Here is a 23,792-nt window from a genome sequence, read left to right on the forward strand (position 1 = left end):
GGGGAAACACTCCCAGTTGAAACAGATGTGTTGCAGCCACCAGCCTGTGGGAGCTGCAAATGTCCATTTGACAGGTTGGGCGGGGGGGGGCGGAAGAGGAGGGAGACTCTTGCTCATTGCAGGAGGCCACTCTGTCACTTTGGACAAAGTTTGGCCTCCACCACCTTCCCACTAACACTTAAATTCACCAACTTGGAACCTCAACCCTGGTGTGCAGACACATTTACCTACTTGCGGACCCTCTCAAATGTACATCTTCCTGATGGGGGCCGCCATAGCTGCAGTCATGACCTCCTTGGAGGACAAACAGCATCACCAGCCTCGCCGTCCACCTCAGACACGTGGAGCTCCACAACACAGTGCTGTGACACATCCACCTGCACAGCAGGAGAAGGGGCAACCGCAGAGAGAGATGCATCGCAGAAGGCACTACCCCCACCACAGGGTCTACAGACCGAGGCTTAGCTTCCTGGACATCACCGAGGAGCAGTGCATACAGAGGCTTAGAGTCAGTTGCCAGGTAGTCGCGGACATCTGCAGCCTCCTTATTGATGAGCTGCTCCCGGATGGACCGAGCAGCATCTTCTCACCTGTCGCTGTCAATGTCACCACTGCCCTCAACTTCTTCGCCTCCAGATTCTTCCAGGGTGCCACCGGGGACATCGCCGGGGTCTCTCAGTCATCTGCACACAAGTGCATAAGGCAGGTCACCAACGGCTTGTTCTGCAGGGCCACGCACTTTATCAACTTCCCCATGGATGACCTCAGTCAGACGGAGAGGGCAGTGGGATTCCACGCTGTGGCTGGCTTCCCACAGGTGCAGGGTGTAATCGATTGCACCCATATAGCAATACGAGCACCTCCACACGAGCCAGGACTGTTCATCAACGGGAAGGGCTATCACTCCATCAACACTCAGCTCATCTGTGACCGCCGCAAGAGATTCCTTCACGTGTGCGCCAGGTACCCTGGCAGCTGCCAAGATTCCTTCATCCTCCGGGAGTCCAACGTCCCGCCCCTCTTCCACGCACCCAACACCCACAAGGGCTGGCTCCTCGGGGACAAGGGATACCCCCTGCACACGTGGCTTATGACACCTCTGAGGAACCCCACCACCGAGCCACAGCGTTGATATAACGACAGCCACATGCTATAGGGCTGCTTAAGATGCGCTTCAGGTGCCTTGAACATTCTGGGGGAGCGTTTCAATACGCGCCAATACAGAGTGGGACGCATTATAGTCGTCTGTTGTGCCCTGCACAACATGGCACAACAGAGAGGGGTGCCGCTGGAGGAGGCCCCATCCACATCTGCCACACATATTGAGGAGGAAGAGGCCGAGGAGGAGGAGCAACCCATGGCTGCTCGTGAGGCCAGGGAGTCACTGATATGTGAACGGTCCTCCTAACATCAGACAGTGTGAAGAGTCCAGTCCTCATCACCTGGACAGAGGAGCGGCCACACCAGCCCCCTCCCCCACCCCCTGCACAAAACAGTGGTACAACTACACCTACACCCACTGTAGGGTGACCCAATGGGTGGCATCAAGTGTGGGTGTTCATGGTGAGCTTCATGAAAGGGACTTGTTGCACAAGCTAGTCAAGAATTGGCAAGATGTGGCAGTAGTGGTGATAATAAGAAGATTTATTGTAAATGTGAAAGAAAACAAATATAAATAAAAAACATGACAATTCGTCAAACACCCTTGACCATCCCCTTTGTGTTCACAAAGCCTTTGGCCTTACGCTTCCTGCTACTCCTACCTGGTGCTTTCTCTGTGGCTGGAGCAAAGGTAGTGGCAGGTTGCTCTTGTTCATGCCCTGAGCGATTAGATGCTTTGCACAGACGCCCTCTGGGTTTCAGTGTCCGTGAGGACCCCTGCAAACACTGCTCCACCTGCACCTGTGCAGGGGCAGACTCGACCACCTGGAGAGGAGGCAGCATTGAGGGTACTGGTTGAAAGGGGGGCAACGGGTGAGACGTGGAAGCGTTTTGAGTGGCGTCCCCACTTCCATGTCCCCTTTCGCCATCAAACCTCTCCTGGGTCTTCTGGAATCTCTTCTCCTATCAAGGCAAAACACAGAGAGGCGTGATTGAGTGATGGTTGCATAGTGACCCCCGCATGCATTGGTGTGGGTGGGGGTGACCGTGAGGGAGATGCATGGGAGGGTGCGTGTGAGACATAGCCATCAGATTGTATGAGGATTGGGTTGCGTGGTAGCGTTCGAATGGGAACTGGGGCGGTGAGTACTTGCAGGCAAGGTGAGGATGATAGTTGAGTGGATGTGAGGAGTGATGCAAGAGCGTTGTGGTAGCAGTGCAGAAGGAGTTGTGTGGTGGTGGAGGTGATGTGGAAGACGGAGTGTGGGAGAATGCGTAAGTATACTCATTTTGGCTGACCTGGCTAGGTCATTAAAGCGCTTCCTGCACTGGACCCAGGTTTGGGAGATGTTACTGCTGCTGCTGACCTCCTCTGCCACCTCGAGCCAGACCTTCTTGGTGGCAGAGGCAGGCCACTTCCTCCCGTTTGCTGGGAAAAACGTTTCCCTCCTCCTCCTGACCCCATCGGTCAGAGTGAAGAGTCTGAGAACCTTGGAGCAGACTTGCCTCTGGGCTGCTCCATGCTGCCAATTTGGTTCTTTGCTGCAGGAGGAGCATTGGAGGACTGCCCTTTAAATAGGGCTCCACCTGCTGTCAGCCTGTGATGCGGGTGCGCAGTGCGCCCACTGCGGAGGTCTGGAACGGGAAACCCGGAAGCACGCGTAAGTACATTCAATTAGGCTGCGATTGCGTGCAGAGCACCCCGATTTCACTGGGCGCGTTACCCACGCGCCTAGTCGACCCCCCGCTGCCAACCCGCCTCCCTCCTAATATCAGGCCCTGTGTGTGCATGTGTGTGTGTGTTGTGTTGGGGGGGCAGGGTGGTGATGAAAATGGGTGGCATAACAACAAGGTGCAGCTGAAGAAAACCAAAACATCTCCTAAATTTGACCCTGTGGTAGCTGGGAGGACAAAATCATTTACAGATTCCCCACGGCTTGGTGCATGCTGCAACAAATCTAGCTCAGCAAATTAAATGCTCATTGTGAATTTTAATTCCTGAATGCAAGGTTAGAATTGCAGGTGACAATATTGTCTGGGAGAGAGTGCCACAGACACGAGAAATGGTCTGTGAATCTTTGCTGATACTATTCTGTTCAGATGTTTTTGATTGCTATCAGAATGTTGAGGTGCAGGTACAATTGCAGTCAATCCTGTGTTCCTTAAGTAAACATAAAAAAATCATTAAATGCCAACAACTCTTCTGCTGCTGCTGCAGCAGTCACTGTCTTATTGAGAATCAACAGGCTGACCAGATGTTTCTGATGTTATAGAGGATGCACTCTGACATGAATCAGATAGCCCTCATGAGGCCTACTAGTCTACATGGCCTCGTACTGTACTGGTGCTCTAGTGCTAGAGAAAAGTCTTTTTCTCATTCTTTATCCAGCTTTTACTCAACGGAATTATTCATTTTGTTTTCTCAATGCTGAACACAATACTTGATTTATCAGCTTGTCCAATTCACTCTGTATCTGCCTGCAATGATCCAATCACTACTTTGGTTTCAGCTGGGGTGTTGACCAATCTGCTGTAGGTGGTGGCATCAACTAAGAGAACAAGGTTAGCTTTAAAGACATCTCTACCAGGTCACTCATGAAAAAGAGTGTCAAGGACATTTTCTTGAGGAAACTTTGTTTGGTTCTGGTGATAAAAAGAACATTCATTTATCACATTGTTTTCGTCCTTCAAGGGAATCACACAGCCACTTCAGCAACTAATCAGACGTGCCACAAGTGGCTAACTTCTCAATGAGGTTGGATATCATGCCGTACCAAGCCAAAGAAATGTCAAGAGCTACTACTCTGACTTTATGCCCGCCATAAGAAAAATCACATTCTGCACCATGGTGTCGAGATTTTCTTAAGTCAACCAATTTTCTTTCAAGCCAAATTGAAATTAAGATATTAGGTTGTTGTAACTGAAGTTTGCACCAGCTTCTCATTCACTGTGGCTTCTATGGTCTTTGACACGATTGGTAGTGGGTCTTACTTGTACATATTCACTAAGGGTCAGACTTTTATTTACCCACTTTCTGAGAGGGACAGTGCTTTCTGCTCAGATAAAAAAAACCAATGGACAAGCACATTTGAAATAAATGAGCTACTGCAAGAACTAATTCCTATGCCACAATGACCAGAAGCTTTTCTGGGACCAATGTTAAAAGGAGATGATTAACTTGCTTTTATGTGAACACAACACATTTGATTGGGTTGCTGCACATCAATGTAACTTGGGTTTCAGATGACTTTTAAATGATGTCCAACAGCACCGCCTTTTTTGGAGCGATGTATGTTATTGCATCCTTCACAAAGGGACGGGTGCTGGAGATTATGGAACAGATGATTTTTGCCGCAGTATTATTGGCAGAATTCAAGCTTGAGCTACTTTAATGAAAATAAATACCTTGAGTTTTCCAATAAAAATCAGGTCCCTTGTGCATTTTTTTTTTAATTTACTGGATTTATTTGCCTAACATTTCAAGATAAAGGGCAGCATTAGCAAAAAATCGAAAGGAAATTATATTGAAAAGTTCTGTATTCATTTACTTTTTGGTTAAGGCTTCATTATAGTCTGGTTAAAACCTTGATTCTGCAAAACATTTTAGTGCCAGTTTAATTCTAACTGAACTGTGACTTCAATTAAAATGAATCTTGCAAATGTGATTTTGATGCTTGATTTAGGTATTGTTATAATTCAAGTATTATGTGGAAATAATGAGTCATGACTGGTGTTTGAGTGCAATTTATTTTAAGAGCTTTGATGCCCACTTGAGGTTTAAGCTGTTGCTTAAATCCAGTTTTCTGATGGTCTCTATCCATAATTGGACATTGGCGGGGGGGAGTGGGGAGAATTAGAATTTGCGCCCATTTTTCAGACAAAAATAGAGCTTTGGGGGATGAATTTCCAGCCACAATCTCTCGTGCCTGATCTCCCCCAGAAGTACGCTGGCAACCAAATTGGAAGCTGGTGACTTCATAGTGTCCAGGGCAACTGCCTGAAACAGGCTACAGGTGCCTTGAATATGGAAATCAAGGTCTGACGCCTGTTTTAGGGACCCTGGCACGTGCTAATTTACCAGGTCTGCAGCGACATAACCAGTTGTCCTTAAAAGGACAAGATGGTAATTAACTTTTTTATACTTTCATTTCTGTGGAGCCAGGGGAAGCAAGAATGCTCCTCCTGGCTCCACAAAAAAAAACTGGGGACCGCTGTCGGCCCGGGCTCTCCCCCTGCCTACGGTTCGCCTCCCCCCCAAAATAACCTACCTGCAGGCCGCCTCCACGCTGGAGCTGGCCAAATTTCCGAAGGCCCCAAGTGGCAAGCTGCATCGGGACGTCCGATCGGTGTCCGCAACTCACCGATTTTATGCGGATGAGGCCAGAGGCCCAATTTCCAGGAAGTCTCACCCCGACCTTTTCGGACGCGCGTTCCAATCGCGATGCCAATTTTGCGGTGATTTCTGGCGCTATTTACATTTCTTGGCTTCGGTGACTTCTTCTGGAAGGGGCTTTTGGGGACAAGAGCATCCCCTTGAACCTTGAGCAACAACTTGAGAACATAAGGTGATATAGAATGAAAAAGGTCATTCAACCTTATAAGACTCTTCCTTCCATGGTAGAATTTGTTCCGTCATGGACTCAACTCAACGTATACACTCACCTGAGGGACAGTTCTTTCAAATCTTTCCTTCGTCTCCCCCAAAAGTTAAGAAAGCCTGCAGAATAACAATCTGACCTTACAATCTGCATTATTCAACTGTAACTTGGAGCTTTCTGTAACCACTTTTGCATGGTCTTAGCAGCACAAGAGCCATCTGACCATCCCTGTCTATGCTTATGACTATAGCCTTCAATTCTATTCCTAATCTGATAGTTATACTTTTTTGTTTCAAGAGTAGCTTATCAACACAGTGGTGACTGCTTTTGTTGTGGTTATGTACCCATTACTCATAGTCTTTAGACTTATCAAGGCTTGATAAACTTGTATTCACATGCTCTAGTTCTTCACAAGATAATTACCGATGAGGAAGTCCATTCGGCCCATCTTTTTTCATCCATCCAAAATGACCCTAAAGTCTCGCCTCCAATTGATTCTCAAATGATTCCAGGATTTTTGCCTCCACGACCTGTTGAGGGAAAATCACCACTCGGAGTCAGACTTAAAGATTCAACATGCAGTTTATTGGACAAAGCTTTGGGAGAACAGCTGGACACTCCGCAGTGTACGCAGTCACCTTCTCAACTTTAAAATGGTCGTTGAGCTTCTTTTATACTTTACAAGTACAGACATTCAGCAGTTTATTACATTATTAGCCTTGCTTAGTTACACATTAGCCAATTAGGCCCCGACAGCAACAATTGACCTCCAATCACATTAAAACAACTGTTATCAACTTAAGACAGTCTGGTCTTTGTCTGTCCTGTAGTTTTATCATTTCGTTGTGCTAAGTCAGCATTTTTAATGTATTTTCACAGAGTCCATTTTGTTGAGCAGAGTCCATTTTGTTTAGCAGTACACTAATTTGTTAATCATCATATGTTATGTTTAAGCTTTTAATTATGGTTAGTCTGGTCCGCGCAAGGCGCATTTCAGTGTGGCCTCGGGGCAGTGACCGCAGCCACGCACACACTAGTCGCCTAAGGTCATCTTTGCCTTTAACCCAACTGGGAGTTCATTCCATGTGTTGGCCACTCTTTATATGAAGACAAATTTCCTAATATCATACCTAAATCTGCCTTTGACTAGTTTGAACCTGTGGCCCCTTGCCTTATTCTCGCAATTTAATTTGAAGTAATCGGAATGGAAGCCAAAGAACCTGCTTCCCTTGACATCACCTCTGCCTCTCATCAAAACAAGTTCAGTTCTGTGTGGCTTTTTTTCAGAACAAAAAGCTCTGATTCCTGAAATTATGCTCATTCCCCTTCTCTGAACTATCGTCAGTGCATCAATATACTTTAAAGAACGCAGAGTGCCAGCACTTTGAATTCAAAATGTGGCCTCTTTCACTGGTCTGTATAAGTTGAAAATAACATAAAATGAAATGCTCATGATGCACGCTGAATGCAACCAGACTTCTTGATAATAACCCCGTCATAAAATTGACATGTTCACTGATTGCACAAAAACAGAATGTGTTAATACCGATCACTTCCAATACTTTCGGAAAAGGATATTGGGTTCAGTTGCATTTGCCTTTCTACCTGCCAGACCTGAGATCTGCTACATTTGCCAGCCTTTGAGAAGCTTTTAATTCAGTATGGATGAGAATCATCTCTGATGATGGAGAAGAATAAGTTTTTTATATACTGACTATGTGCCAACACACCTAGTATGAGTATTTTGTGTTGTGCTGATTCAGGTACAGTTTTAAAATAAAACTTTAAACATTTTCTGAGTCAACTTTCATTGATACACTCACAACCCTGATAGGTCCTGCATGATGCAATCGTGTCACTTTTCAGAGTTTTGAGCCTTGATAAGTTGAGAAACACCCTACGGAGCTTGTTTTCAGCCAGTTCGATGTCATGTCTAAAATGCTAATTAGGAACCAGAACGCACTGAATAAAAGTTCTGAAGGCAAAGTGGAATACAGTCAAGCCCTCAGAATTAGTCTACTCAAATCAATTCACAGGAAAACATCAACACTAATGTAAGTGACTATAATCTCTTCACCAGCCCCTTGTAATAATTAATAATCTCTTGCTATGGCATCAAACTGTCAATTTGGGTTTGCTATGTGATTAATTTAGTGATCAACTGAGGCTATTGTATGATGCACTGACCTTTAATTTAAGGGTTTCAATCCATCCCAATCTAGTTCTCTCTCTGTGACGACAGTTAAAAGTTCCAAGTGAAATGAAGTTGGACAGCCTCTAGTGGATGTGAGTTTTCAGCAAAAAACATATACTTAGAAATTTGACACTGACCTCCAATATGATTGGTATTAGAAATGAAAACAAAATTTCACATTGATGTCACAGGGAGTGTGCTTGCATGCTTGGCTTAAAGGCAAACTACTGGGGAAGTGAAGAAGTAGCTTTAATCTGTGTTATATGATGATACAAGATACATTTTTATTCCTCAGAACCATCTTTAGAAACCCAAAATTCACAAGCAATTTTTTTTGAAGAAGCTAAATTGAGTACTATGTATCAAATTGAAATGATTATTGATTCACAAAATGTCATTCAGCTTTCCATTCACTGGACATAATAAACTAAAAGTGGCAGGGCAAGGCAAAACATAGGTTAATGCCATCCTGAGGAATTTTCTTCAAAGCTACATCTACATTTGTACTATTAATTCACAACCGACCCACAGATCTGCTGTACAGTACACAGCAGTTAAAGGGCACTTTATTAATGGGAATGTTCCTTTAAAGGGAATATTTGCTCAGGCATGAACTCTGTCTCCATTATGGATAAAATACTGATGAAAAGGAACAACCAATTGAAAGGCAGCATTTTTCTTGATGCTGGGTTTTCACATTAGGAGTCTTTTCTGGTCCTGTAATCTAAAGAAGGACACATTGAGCCTTTCCTTACCTACTTGTTTATTGTAGCAACAAATAAAAAAAGTAATGTTCCCATTTTTCAGGAATGCTCCCCTTGTGCTGAAGCCATCTGAAGTTTCTGAGCTGGGAGTTATTCATCCATGCAACTTCATTGATAACTTTACCCTTGTTTCCAGCTTCTGAATTACTACAAAAATAATTAATCATGAAACACCTTAGGACACAATTCAGAATTACAGTAGCAGCGGACACATATTTAATGGAAAGGAAATACATTTTCCATATTCCCTCAAGCAACAATTTATCTTCAAGTTCCAGTCTCTACTCTGAATCAGACATCCATTTATTAATGCAAATATTGATAGAAATAATGGAAAGGACTATAACTTAAAAACACTGGTTAAAGCCTGCAGTGATTTCACTATTTTACAATTCTTTTGACAGTGTATTCCTCTTTTAAGTTATACCACTGCTGTTAATCTGTATTTAATGCTTTGGTTCCAGAATTTCCTTTACAGTTCTAAGATCAGTGGATCTATTACTTAATACTCCATGAATATGTTATCAATTACAGTCCTAAACTGAATATGAAAATGAAAAAGGAACCCAGCATATATAATGCTTCTTTTATTAATCCTTTTCAAAGTATTTAATGGAGTCAAATCACATTGATATAGTAAATAGCAATGAGAAATTTTCTCCAAGGTTTTAGTGGGCTAGTGTACCATGAAGCTCCAATATTTGACAGTAATCTGCGCTGAATTGAATCAGCGTGGTAGGCGGGGCACTACAGTTCACTTCAGCATGTCTGGGCATCAAAGGGAAACAATCTGACAGGGTTTCTGTTCCCGATTGCTAGCCAATGGCTTCTGCTGGAAGTGTATATGATGACTGCTTGGTGAGGACAAAGCTGGGCTCAGCTGTGATGAGCCCAAGGACTGACTAATCCGCTGGGTTTTAGTTTAATATCTCATCTGAAAGGCAGCACCTCCAACAACATAGCTTTCCCTCAGTAGTACACTGAAGTGTCAGCCTAGATTATGTGCTCAAGTCTCTGGAGTGGGACTTAAACCCACACCCTTAGGACTCAGAGGCAAGAGTGCTGCCACTGAGCCAAGACTGACACTCTCCCACACAATCATAATTGGACTACTGGTAGTTCTCACTCACTAAAGGTAGCCCCTGATCATTGTAAAGCTTCTGAAACAGATTCTCTGACAGTGCAACTGTATTAGAGAAAAAACTAGGCGTGGTCACCACATTACAGGAAGGATGATATTGCACTAGAAAGGGAACAGAGGAGATTTACGAGGATGTTGCCAGGACTGGAGAATTTTAGCTATGAAGAAAGATTGGATAGGCTGGGGTTGTTCTCTTTGGAACAGAGGAGGCTGAGGGGTGATTTAATTGAGGTGTACAAAATTATGAGGGGCCTAGATAATGGATAGGAAGGACCTATTTCCCTTAGCAGAGAGGTTGATAACCAGGGGGCATAGATTTAAAGTGATTGGTAGAAGGATTAGAGGGGAGCTGAGGAAAAATGTTTTCACCCAGATGGTGGTGGGGGTCTGGAACTCACTGCCTGAAAGAGTGGTAGAGGCAGAAACCCTCAACACATTTAAAACGTACCTGGATGTGTACCTGAGGTGCCATGACCTACAAGGCAATGGACCAAGTGCTGGAAAGTGGGATGAGGCCGCGTGGCTCATTTTCGGCCGGTGCGGACACGATGGGCCAAATGGCCACCTTCTGTGCCATAAGCTTTCTATGATTCCATGATTCTATGGACCCTGGCCCATTGAATATAGAATCACAGATACCTATCAACCAAGATGTAAAGACTGTGGCATTTCAAAGTGTTCACCCTTGAACTCTGTTGTTGTGCATATTATACACTGAGCTAACCGGAGTGTGTGGGGAATTTTACCTCTCCGCACTCGGCGAGAAAGGAGTGGGCGAGCAGTTAAAATGGGGTAGCTCCATTTCTGTCGATCTCCAATTTTAAGTGCCATTGGTTTTGGCGGTGGAAGAGGCGCCCGCCGGATTCAGGGTAGGACAAAGAGGCAATGGTGTTCCCCATGACATTGCTGCTCTTGTCCTTCATAGTGGTAGAGTTCACAGGTGAGGGGATTGCTGTCAAAGTAACCTTGGTGAGCTACTGCCATGCATCCTGTACATCGTACAAACTGCAAGCACAATGTTTGGGAGGGGGCAGATATTGAGTCACGTCATTTATGACCAGTTTATCACAACAAGTGCTCAAGTAAAAGAATGTCTTAGCATGCTTTATGGGGGAAGACGTGAACGCCCAGTGGGAATTTGAGGCATGGGAGCCCAAAGGCATGGTTGAAGAAAATGATAGTTAGAAGGCTATTGAAAAAATTGAGAGAAGAAACATCTCCCTTTTGTCCCAATCTCTGCTCTTTGCTGGTTCAGAAATCTGCCCATTTTCCTTTTGAGTCAGCATTCAGCACATGATGGCTGAGTACTGCTGAAGTTAACACTTCTGGCAGGTTGGTTGGAACGTGCATAATGCTGTCTGTCCCCTTCCCCCATCCACACAGTGACAGGATCTCTGACTAAACAGCATATTGTTAGATGGAGGAAAGATAAGTTTTTAATTGCCCCATTAACATACACTGATAGGAGGAATACTTGCTGTGTTTGCTATTTGTAGCAAAATCACAAATGCCTTTATTAAGTGTTTCATGATTTTTCCACAATTAGCGACCAGAGCAAGTCTTCCCCCGTCGAATCCTATGGACCCGCAACCTCTTTGCACCATGAGAAAATATTGTGTAAAAATAAATAAGGAGGCTGCTTTTCCCTCTTCTCATTGCGGCGGTCTTTAAATGACAAAATGATAATGATAAAGCTGTCCACCGCATCACACTAACATGATCTGTTCACATGGACACAGGCTGCAAAATTGGTTTACTTGCAGAGGCTGACTGAATTCAGAGCAAAATAAGACAGAAAAAACTGGAAAATTCAGGACTCAGTGCGAAGAAGCTATTCTTTAAGTTACACACTGGACAAAGTTTCCTTCACTTGTAATGATGCTGTTTTTGCAGATTGAGCCACCTGACTCATACAGTGTTTTATACATTGTTGTTTTGCAGTGTGACTAGTGTGTTAAGTGTTTTATCAGTTGTAGAAAACTAAACTGTTTAAACTTTCTATAGTCTGCAATAAACACCAATACATTTTTGCCAATCAGTTTTTTTAAGCAAACTGTATTTATCATTGAAAATGAATGGGAGTTTAAGCTTCCTTAACTTGTTGAATGTGTGATGCCGTTACCAACATGTGAAGCAGTGACAGTCATTGCAATATTGTACCTAAATGCGGCTTACTTTATAAACCAGGAACACTACACACCGTTACCCGCAGATCCGACCAAAGAACACACCCACCAGCTCAACAAACTGATCAAGACCTTCGATCCAGACCTTCAAAGCATCCTACGTGCTCTCATCCCACGTACTCCCCGCGTGGGAGACTTCTACTGCCTCCCAAAGATACACAAAGCCAACACACCCGGACGTCCTATCGTATCAGGCAACGGAACCCTGTGTGAGAACCTCTCTGGATACATCGAGGGCATCCTGAAACCCATCGTGCAGGGAACCCCCAGCTTCTGTCACGACACTACAGACTTCCTACAAAAACTCAGTACCCACGGACCAGTTGAACCAGGAACACTTCTCACCAGGATGGACGTCTCGGCACTCTACACCAGTATCCCCCACGATGACGGCATCGCTGCGACAGCATCAATACTCAACACCAACAACAGCCAATCTCCGGACGCCATCCTACAACTCATCCGCTTCATCCTGGATCACAATGTCTTCACCTTCGATAACCAGTTCTTTACCCAAACACACGGAACAGCCATGGGGACCAAATTCACACCCCAATATGCCAACATTTTCATGCACAAGTTCGAGCAGGACTTCTTCACTGCACAGGACCTCCAACCAACACTATACACCAGATACATCGACGACATTTTCTTTCTATGGACCCACGGCGAGGAATCACTGAAGAGACTACACGATGACATCAACAAGTTCCATCCCACCATCAAGCTCACCATGGACTACTCCTCAGAATCAGTTTCTTTCTTGGACACACAAATCTCCATCAAAGACGGGCACCTCAACACCTCACTCTACCGCGAGCCCACGGACAACCTCACGATGATCCACTTTTCCAGCTTCCACCCTAACCACGTTAAAGAGGCCATCCCCTATGGATAGGCCCTGTGAATACACAGGGTCTGCTCAGACGAGGAGGAACGCGATGGACACCTACAGACGCTGAAAGATGCCCTCGTAAGAACGGGATATGATGCTCGACTCATCGATCGACAGTTCCGACGGGCCACAGCGAAAAATCGCATAGACCTCCTCAGAAGACTAACACGGGACGCAACCAACAGAGTACCCTTCGTCGTCCAGTACTTCCCCGGAGCAGAGAAACTACGCCATGTTCTCCGCAGCCTTCAACATGTCATCAATGACGACGAACACCTCGCTATGGCCATCCCCACACCTCCACTACTCGCCTTTAAACAGCCACCCAACCTCAAACAGACCATCGTTTGCAGCAAATTACCCAGCTTTCAGGAGAACAGCATCCACGACACCACACAACCCTGCCACGGTAACCTCTGCAAGACATGCCAGATCATCGACACAGATACCACCATCACACGAGAGGACACCACCCACCAGGTGCATGGTTCATACTCCTGTGACTCGGCCAACGTTGTCTACCTCATACGTTGCAGGAAAGGATGCCCCAGAGCATGGTACATCGGCGAGACCATGCAGACGCTGCGACAACGGATGAACGGACACCGCGCAACAATCGCCAGACAGGAGGGTTCCCTCCCAGTCGGGGAACACTTCAGCAGTCAAGGACATTCAGACACCGACCTTCGGGTAAGCATACTCCAAGGCGGCCTTCGAGACACACGACAACGCAAAATCGTCGAGCAGAAATTGATAGCCAAGTTCCGCACCCATGAGGACGGCCTCAACCGGGATCTTGGGTTCATGTCACGCTACACGTAACCCCACCAGTGAACAAATGTTATCTGTTTTTAATATAACGGGCCATTTGCTGTCTTTTCTATGTTTCTGCCTCTCCCTCTCTGTTTTTTTTTTGGTGGTTTGTATATTCGGTGGCCTTGTAGGTAACACCTCTCTGTCTGCACACTATGATTGCCTTGGCAACGGGCAGTTGGAAAGACTATCTGTAATCACCAGGTATTGTTCTGTGATTTATAAATGCGAAGGGTTCGAGGATTTCATTTCCACAACATTCACCTGAGGAAAGAGGAAGCCTCCGAAAGCTTGTGAATTTCAAATAAAATTGTTGGACTATAACTTAGTGTTGTAAAATTGTTTACAATTACTTCATAAATAGAATAGAACTGCATGTCATCAATACAGCCCATTAATCACACGCATCAACAGTAATGCTCACTGGAATGGATAAGTTCCTCAACCAGTTAACCCAGTAAAAAAAGACAAAGTTGAATGAAAGTTCACTTGAATAAATCACCCTCTCTTCATTGTCCTTTTGGTAAATCCCGTTTGAAAGCTTGTCTTTTTTTGTTGGGCAATTTGATATCAACCAGCGTCCAGGTCCCAATGTCTTACTGTTTTGTAACTGAACAGCGTAAAACCAGATCTTATCAGCAATAAATCCAAAGTAAAATAAACTACGAACACTTCGAAAAACGGCTCAAAATGCATTGACTTCGCTTTTGATCGGCATTCACCCAATTTTTGCACCCAAAGGAAAGAAGACGCTCCCTCAATTTTGAAAGCCTGATCTTTTGTCGAGTTATCAGTGCTCGTATACAGGCAGCCAGAGCATCTACTGCTTCCTTGGATAATAACTGTAATACAGGAACTGCTCACAAAAGAAAATGCCTGACTATAATTATCTGCCTGAGAAGAAAGCTAGGCTTCAGAAAGCTGGGTGGTCGGCATTTCTGTACGATAACTGATGCCAGCATCCTTGCACGGATTGATGTAAACAAAAGTCAACCAAATAGTAAGTGTCCTTTCAGCCCATGTTTATAATTAGGATTCGGTTCCATTTTTGACAAATGAACGGCCTACTGTTTCAATCACTTAAAGGTTAAAAAAATAACCTATTTAAAATGTCCCTCATATAATTAGGAAAGAGAAATACTGGCAACTTGTAAAACTTTCTACATGATCTGAACATAACGATTACTTACTGAATCTTTTAGTGTTTACTGAATTGCATCTTTATGCTCAATACTTGTTGCATTCAAATTTTACTGAATGTTCTTTCCCCTTGTGAACTTGAACCTTAAGCCTGTATTCAGTAATTCCCAGTGTTTCAAATGTGTCTGAGACGACGACAAATTCAGTGACTGTAATGGAAAAGATAAATGAGTTCTTTCTCCCTTTGAGTTAGTGCGGCATTTACTGTGAATCAATTTATTGAGAGTTTTATGTAGTACAGTACTGGGAATTGTATGCATTCTTCAATTCCTATCATTTTTTAACCTCAGAATGAGTCAATCTTTAGTTGAGATGGTTATTGAATTTTTATTAATCAGTGTCATAAATTATTGGCGTAAAAAATCAAATCTTTTTAAGTGTGTTAGTTAAAGGTGGGATCTTACGTCATTGCTAGTAAATGAGTCAAGATAAATGGATCTTTTTTAAAAATGTCATATCTGCTACTTAAAAGAAAATAATTCTTAGGCCTTGAGGTTTCAGCTGGAAATGAAAATTTTAAATTGATTAGAGAATGTTTGGTTTCCCTGATCTAAAAATCACCAAACTGTTAAAATATTTTAAATGACTCCCTCTGAGTTTGCAGATTATATCTAAAGATACAGCCAATTGCACATCTTTTACACTTTTTCTGATTTCCAGAGTACTAAGTTTTGAACGTGTTTCCGATTTTTCTAGAAGTACAGACCAGAGGAAACGTTCCCACATTTGTTTGTGATGTGGATTACAGAGTGAATGGAGCAAATCATCACCACAAGCATTGAAAAATGCAGTTGCGTTTATTGTCGTTAATGGTTATTTGATATACCTGCACAGTAATTGTTGCGGCCCAACCAATTAGAATGCTATTTTTCACTTTTTTTAATATGATAATTTACTGACAACAATAGGTTAACCTTAATTCCCGAGCACAACATAAAGAGTCATATATCCCCCTGTTTACTAGGTTAAAAGTATAGAATGGGGCAGATTTTAACTCCCTCTCTCCAGCTGAAACAGGGCAGTAGCTGAGTTAAAATGGAGGTGGTAGATTTACTGCCCCGTTCCTGCTCCACTATTTCTTCCGAGGGTTTTCGCTGAGCTGCCCAGTCACCAACCTGAATTAGGCAGGAGCCTCACTAGACTATATAAATCGGGGTCCCTTAGCGTACCTAGGACCCAGAGGTCGTTGGGCATTCTGCTCGGTAAAATCTGGCGTTACAGCAGAAAAGGGCCAAAATTATTTTCATGGGGCCAATTGGATCAAGAATGCTCTCTGGGCTCCACAGGAATATTGTGGGCTACTGCCACCCCTGCTCCCACCCCAACCCCCCAATACTCACAATCCCTACCCCCACCCCCGGCCTCCTTTTTCCCAGACAAGTGGGGCTCTGGGCCGTGGACATTGAGCAGGTGAGCTCCATTGGGTTGCCAGTGTGTGCAGTTCATCAATTTTATGCTAACGAGGCCCGGCCCTCAAATGGGGTCAGGCCTCCGACCAGCGCTATCGGCCGGCCAGCTGGCATGCTCCACCAATCAGCCATCTTCTGGTTAACATCTACCCCAATGTGTGTGAATCGGGAGTACTGCCACAAGAATGATCACGCAGGCTAGTCTGCCGTATTTAGCGTTGCTCTGAAGATTGTTCCTGCATCAGGGAAAGGAGAGGAAAGAACTTGCATTCATATAGCACCAGATCACATCCTCAGGACATCCCAAAACACTTTACAAGTAACGGATTACTTTTGAAGCGCAGTCATTATTATGTAGGCAAACACGTCAGCCAACTTGTACACCAGAAGGTCTCACAAATGAAGGAATGACCTAATGATCTGTTTCTGCTGGTGTTGGTTGAGGGAGGGACCCCCGGAGAACTTCCTGCTCGCCTTCAAATAGTTCCATGGGATCTTTTATATCTACCTAAGCAGGCAGACAAATCATTCAAAAAAGGCACCCCTTACAACACAGCAATCCCTCAAGTGTAACCTAGGTTATGTGCTCAAGTTTGTAGTGGGGCCTGAACTCATTGCCTTCTGATTCAGAAGTAAGAGTGTTAGCAAATGAACCAAGCTGATTCATAAAATGTTAAACAAAAAACACTTCCTGGTATCCCAGTAAAGGTCAACATCTTTAGTAGAGGATGGGGAAGGAATATTGAAAGAACGGAAGGAAAACGAATGCTGATTGTTCATTAAAGTTTCTGAACTAACATTGGAACAGAGAAGGTTAAATGGGAATCTAGTAGAGGTTTTCAAAATTATGAACGGTTTTGAGAGGATAAATAGTAAAAGATTGTTTCCACTGGTTGACAAATTGATAACAAGGGAGAATAAATTCTGGATCATCACTAGAGAAATAAAAGGGGAATTGAGAAGAATTTTTCACACAAGAGGTTTATTAGATTGATCTTAAGTGGCTAGTGAGGCAGAGACTACGACCTAATTTAAAAAGGAATTGGATAAGTATTGAAAAAGAATATGGAAAAAGGGTTGGGTAATGGGATTAAGGTAGAGAGCTATAGTTGAAGAGCCAGCATTGGTGCAAGTGCAATGGGCCAAATGGTCTCCTCCTGTGCTGTATTTTCTATGATTCTATTATCTATTTTCTCCAAATAATATAAGCATCACTGGAGAATTTCACCCTCTAGGGAAATCTTAAGTGCAAGGATCAATCAACAGTTGGATCTTAAATTGATCCTCCATGTCAAAAGTGAGATATTAAAATGAACCTTCCGGGTGAGAGTTCAGTAATCTAAAATTACAGATATGAGAGCATGATATTTAATGGGAGCTGTACTTGCACTATGGAGCTATGTTAATTACACACCAGTTTTGACCAGTTCAAAGAGGATTTGCTTGAAATAAAATATTTCCTGTGTTTAACTTTATAAAGCTCAAATTAACAAAATACTCACAAACCCAACCAATGTACCACAGTAACATTTGTTACCCCAAGCTCAGGAAAATCAACAGAATAGCTCTTTTTGATCAAATGTTCAGCTTATCCATGTTTGAGCTCCTTTGCAGATTATAGCAGAACTTTAGCTGGAACTAGGGAAGTGGAAGGATTTTAATAACAGAGTTTGTTATAATTAGGTTTGTACCGTAAGGCTGATTCAGTGATAGTGTGCTTTATAACTGCACCTATACATTTCAGGACTGCGAATCCACGAGTCGTGAATTACCCTATTCATGCCACCCCAAATTTAGTGAGGCAAAATCTTTCAAAGTTTTTGGAGGCCCATTACAGCTCCTAGTTTAAAGTAATCTTATGCATATTAGTCACATGCCAAAGTCACTGGGGGTAAATTTTGACTTTGTGCGATGGTGTAAAACAGGTGATATCGAGTCATCTCTCCCCGATTTTATTTCCATTGACTTCAAATTGGGAGAGATGTAAAAAGGGGCTGCCGATTCGCTATCACCTGTTTTACACTATCACATAAAGTCAAAATCTACCATTTTCACCATTCATTCCATTGCCATCGCTTGGCCAAAGTAATGAGTGCTACTGGGATTGGCTGCTCTGGCCTTTGGAGGTTTACTTCTTAAAGGTATTGACTGCTTAGTGTTATCTTGAAAGGTTTATTTATGTTTTATGGATATCTGTATCTGCATTTTGCTAATCGGATTGCTTCCTGCTGGTGTTTAGCTATGTTTTTCTTTTACATTGTAAGACTGTTTCACTCAAATCCTTGTCCCCCAAGTCTTGCTGACAGCTGATATTTCAGTTGCAGCAAACAAATTGCTCAGCATGGGAATTCCTTTGGACATTCCTTTGTTCCTTCAAGATTTGAAGGGAAGAAAGGCACATGCAATTGTACCTAATACGTTGGCCGTCCACCTATTCTTGTCCCCGGAGTCAGGTGTTCAGAGCTAGGTACATCTCACTGGCTATGTCAGAAGAGATCTGTCTTCATTACCTATCCTTTGAGAGGGAGGCAGTCACCAAGTTATGTCAGTTCCTCAATTCTACCCTCCCAACAGCTTCCACCACACGGACAGCTCTGCCCATGGTTCTAAAGGTAATCACAGCATAAACCTTTACCCACCCAATCCTTCCAAATCACAACCAAGGACATTTGCACAATTAATGAGTCTTTTGTGCACAGATGTAGCAAACAAGTGACTGTCACCTTGATGTCGAAGGGATATATGTTTATCACTTTCCTTATGTAAGGAGGTAGCGTGAGAGGGCACTGCACCTTTACCAGGCAGCAGGTTTCCCAAAGGTGCAGGTTTGCCACTGATGTGGTGCTTAACAACAATCCCATACCAACATAAATAGGAAAGGCTTCTGTTCTATTAAGACTGCAAGAACTGAATAATACAAGTGAAGGAGTGGGCAGATTGAACAGTTAGCTATTAGGGTACAATCTTAACCATTGGTACAGAAGGAATCGGAAGCAGATGAGGACGAAGTGGTTGAAGGTGACTTGGTACCAGGAAGAACATTACCTAGAAATTCAGGCGTGCTCATTTTTGGGTGCAGGGATAAATTCTTGTGCCTGAATGGTGAGGCCAGAGTTACACCAGATATTGGCCCTAGGGCCTCGTTACCATCAGGGTGTTCAAGTGTGGATAGTAACAGGCAGCTCGCCAGCGAAGCTGGAGTGAAGATCAGGGCACTGCGACACCAGCAGCAACCCTCAGGTAAGTGATGAAGGAGAGCAACCGGGTTGGGAAGGGAGGCGATTGGGTCAGGAAGTGGGGCAATTGGGTCGAGAGGTAGCGGTGGGCGGGTGCAGGTAGTGAGTGATCGGGGTGGGGGGGAGGGGGAGCAGTGACCGGCATTGGCCAGCGTTCATTGAATGTGAGGTCAGGAGGAATATTCCTGCTCCTCCCGGCTCCACATTCAGGAAAGTATATTTCAAAATCTTATCTTGATGGTTGCGGCCTAATAGGCAGTCGCTTTAATGAATGTCTGTTTGGCCGCATGTGGACCTGATTTTCCTGAGTGCAAACCAATCTAGCAGTGGGCACCTCAAACAAGCATTAGGCCCCTTATTTGAATTTGGAAAGGGCCTATCACCTGTTTCAGGCGTGGGCACTGCACGCCGATTTTTTAGCCTTTACCAATATGGTAGGCGGCACACATCTGGCTCGTAATAAGTCTGAGCTTTCTGCCCACCCTATTGGAGGCCTAGGGGGCCATTTAGCTCCTGAAAAACAGGCACTGTGCGGCCAAATTTCTAGGCCCAGGTATCATTGACTGACAGGACATTTGGCTGTATGTAATCTGACTCTTACATGAACGGTCGTGTTTTATTGTGCACCATACATTATCACTGTAGGTGCTCTGAAAGGCCTCAAATGACAGCATGATGCACTTCCATTCATTAAGGAACTCCTTTGAATAGGCAGTTACCATAAAAGGTGAGGATCACTGGCCCCTGCAGCTGAATAAATGTCTGGGGCTTGGCCTCTGTGCTTCCTGCTTCTCAGCTGTCATCTCCATTTGTTTCTCCCCATTAATGCTGTGAGTTTCACCACATGCTACCTCCTGACCCTGACTATTTAAATTCCCCGAGGTATCTGGGCTGGTACCCGTGTGATTCGAAGTGTGTGATGACGTTAATGAAAGAAAGAAAGACTTCCATTTATATAATGCCATTCACGACCTCAGGACGTTGCAAAGCACATTACAACCAATGAAGTACTTTGGAATTGTAGTCACTGTTGTAATATAGGAAACATGACCTATGGACATGGGAGACAGTATTGACTCAATCTACCATCTCCTGTCATTTTAGCTGCATGTAGGGCACTGAAGAGGAATTAGGGAAGGGAAGCTGGCCAGTCCAGTGAACGCTCAATAATCCTGATGCCATTTCAGTTGGAATCACTGAATCTGCCCTTTGTATGGTAGAACAACTTCAAAACACTTGCTTTCAAACTTTCAATCGTCAAGTGGCAGGAAAATAAAAAGGAGAAAAAGCGAAATTTGGATGGACAATTATTATGACTTATTTTATAATTTCTGTGTGATTAAATTGTTTACAGTGGAGATAATAGGCATTTTTTCATATCATTACTGTACAAGTAGTCATGCTTACTCAACAAAATTATAAATAGTAAATTAGCCTGTGCCATCTCTCGAGCTGTCATTATAAATTCTGGAAACATGTCAGAATCAGGCAGAAAGCAGTGAGAGTCAAAGCCCAGTTGATCAATGATTTGTGGTTTGCTTTTCATGTCCCTGCAGATATGGAAGTGTTGAATAAACTAGACTTAAGAGACAAGTGTTCAAGAGGCAACTATATGGTTGAGGATATAGTAAGAAGGTAGAAAGACTTGAAAAGGAAAAATTTTATAGGGCTATGGGGAAAGAGTGGGGGAGTGGGACTAATTGGATAGCTCTTTCAAAGAGCCGACACAGGCACGATGGGCCAAAGAGCCTCCCTTTGTGCTGTATGATCCAATGATAAAGACATGGGTTTAGTTGGGCTCAGCACCTTTTCCTGCTCTTAAAAGTTCTGATGTTCTGAAAGATGTAATGTAATTAAAAATGAAAAATAAAACAAGAACATTTATTCATGACAATGAGGACATGTTGGTATAAATAGATACAAAGGACCTCATAGAATAGGAGTGATTTTAAATGGCAATCCGGTGTATTGCACTGCAGTGCTCGGGTAGGCTTTCAGTGGCAAGTTCCTAATGTCAGCTGGGTCATCTAGGGAACATATCAATTGAAGAACTATCAGAGGGAGAAAGCAAATGAGATGGTGGGTTAATCCATGCTACTCTTACAATTGGTTTGAGAGGCCTTGGAACAGGCTAGCTGTCAGCTTTATCAGTTGTACACCTCTGTGATTTTAAAGAAAGGGCGAAAACATCTCACAAAATTGTTTGGGTTGAGGTGCGAGTATGAACTGCTTAAATTGACCAGAACTTTTAAAAAAAAATAATATATATTCTGTTGTGAATTGATAGTGAAACATGCAATAGATGTAGAAGGTAAATGAGGATTACAGATTATTACAAGAGTAAATCAGCAGCTCAAATTATCTCACAATTTTGCCATTATCTGCTCCCTTCACATAACCCTGATTCGTTTAAGTCAGAATGAAATTGCTTCTTATGACTCTATGGCTCTGTGTGTGAGGTAGTCCCATTTACAATTCAGGAGTAGTGACACTATCTCTGTGGCATTATTATTGTACTGACTCAGGTGTCAGACTACCTCGACGAGTGGTTAGCTGTTAATACAAATGTTTTTGGACTTGCTAGCAGCCCTAAATGTGGCATCAGACACACATTTTAGCCTTTTCTCATTCAGTGATTTTCTCAAATGGTTTACCGGATTAGTACACTCCCAGAATCCAACCAAAACAAATATAATTTTTAAAAAGTGATTACAGTATCGTCAGTACCGGTGCACTGCGAGAATGTGAAATTGAACGTGAACATTACATGTAACTGGTGATGAAAAACAGCAACTTATCTGTGATTGTTGGAAATCCATCTGTTTCCACATTGGGGAATTGTGCGTTGGCTTTTTTTCATTGCACTAAATGAAAGAGGATTATTAAAAATAATGGACCGTCAAGAGAGTGCAACAGCGCAGTGACATAATCAACAGCTTCACATGATGCCACAAACTGTGAATGGAAACTTGATCAGTTCCTACAAATCATCTGCCCACCCACCCAGATTGTGCTGATATCTAAAATTCCATTTCAATTATTTTTAAATATGGACATTGGACTTCATGCAAATGTCATAAAAGGTGATTGACTTGTTGGTCTTGAGATCAGTCTTCAATATTGCTGAGCTGATCGATGTCAGTGAGTGTACACAGTAACTCTTGAGGTAAATAAATGAGATACATTGGATCATATGATTCGCATCCTTGTTAGTGAGATTCCAGATCATTCACTATCTTGAAACTGGATGCAATTGGTTAATAGATAACGAGGTAATATCTTACAGTAATATGTCAAGGGGTTCAGATAGCATCATAAAGTGTGCCGACAAAGCTTAAGTGATTTATAAATGCCATTTAAACCCTTTGGTACGTCCCTGTCTTTAAACACCTTGGGATAGATTTTCATTTTCGGCATCGGAGGAAAATTGATAGTAGCGATCGGCCGCTCATTGTACAGCCCGCCCGATTTTCCTCTCCATTGAAATCCACTCAACACTCTGCCCATTTGTCCCTCAAAATTGCAACCGCGGGTCTATATATGTCATCGGACCCTGATTTGCATATTACAAGTGACCTCCTGCCTGAAATGGACGCCCTTCTTAGGACCCTAGCCAAGATGGCGGCAGCATAAACGGAGCAGCAAGTGACCATTTTCAGGCCACTACCAGTTCGTTTACACCAGGCGGGGTCACTTAAAATCAGTCCCATTGTGTTGGAAAGGCCTTTGATTCCCATCTCTCTTTGAAATGAAAGATTAAAAAAGAGACGGGCATACAGGCAGAGAGAGAGGCTTTTTAAACAGGAAAGACTGAACAGGCTGAGATTCATTTCTCTAGTAAAGAGAAGGCTGAGGGATGACCTAATAGAGGTCTTTTAAATTCTGAAGGGGTTTGATAGGGTAGACATAGAGAAGATGTTTCCACTTGTGGGAGATTCCAAAACTAGGGGTCATAAATATAAGATCGTCACTAATAAATCCAATGAAGAATTCAGGAGGAACCTCTTTACCCAGAGAGTAGTTAGAATGTGGAACTTGCTACCACATGGAGTAGTTGAGGTGAATAGCATAGATGCCTTTAAGGGACAGCTAGATAAGTGCATGAGGGAGAAAGAAATAAAAGTATATGCAGATACGGTTAGATGAAGAAGGATGGGAGGAGGCTTGTGTGGAACATAAACACTGGCACAGATCAGTTAGGCCCAATGGCCCGTTTCTGTGCTGTAAATTCTATGTAATTCTATATAATTCTACG

The 23,792-nt window shown here is 43.4% G+C and overlaps 1 long non-coding RNA gene across 1 annotated transcript in view; it reads right to left on the bottom strand.

The window, feature by feature from the left end:
• Nucleotides 1–23,792, bottom strand: part of LOC137301313 (uncharacterized) — a 49,056-nt gene that overhangs the window by 5,923 nt on the left and 19,341 nt on the right. Inside the window, exon 2 of the long non-coding RNA XR_010958270.1 lies at nt 6,123–6,229. This is a non-coding gene — a long non-coding RNA (uncharacterized lncRNA). The remainder of the gene's footprint in view (nt 1–6,122; nt 6,230–23,792) is intronic.

The sequence above is a fragment of the Heptranchias perlo genome, chromosome 33, assembly GCF_035084215.1.
Source record: "Heptranchias perlo isolate sHepPer1 chromosome 33, sHepPer1.hap1, whole genome shotgun sequence".
Classification (NCBI taxonomy): domain Eukaryota; kingdom Metazoa; phylum Chordata; class Chondrichthyes; order Hexanchiformes; family Hexanchidae; genus Heptranchias; species Heptranchias perlo.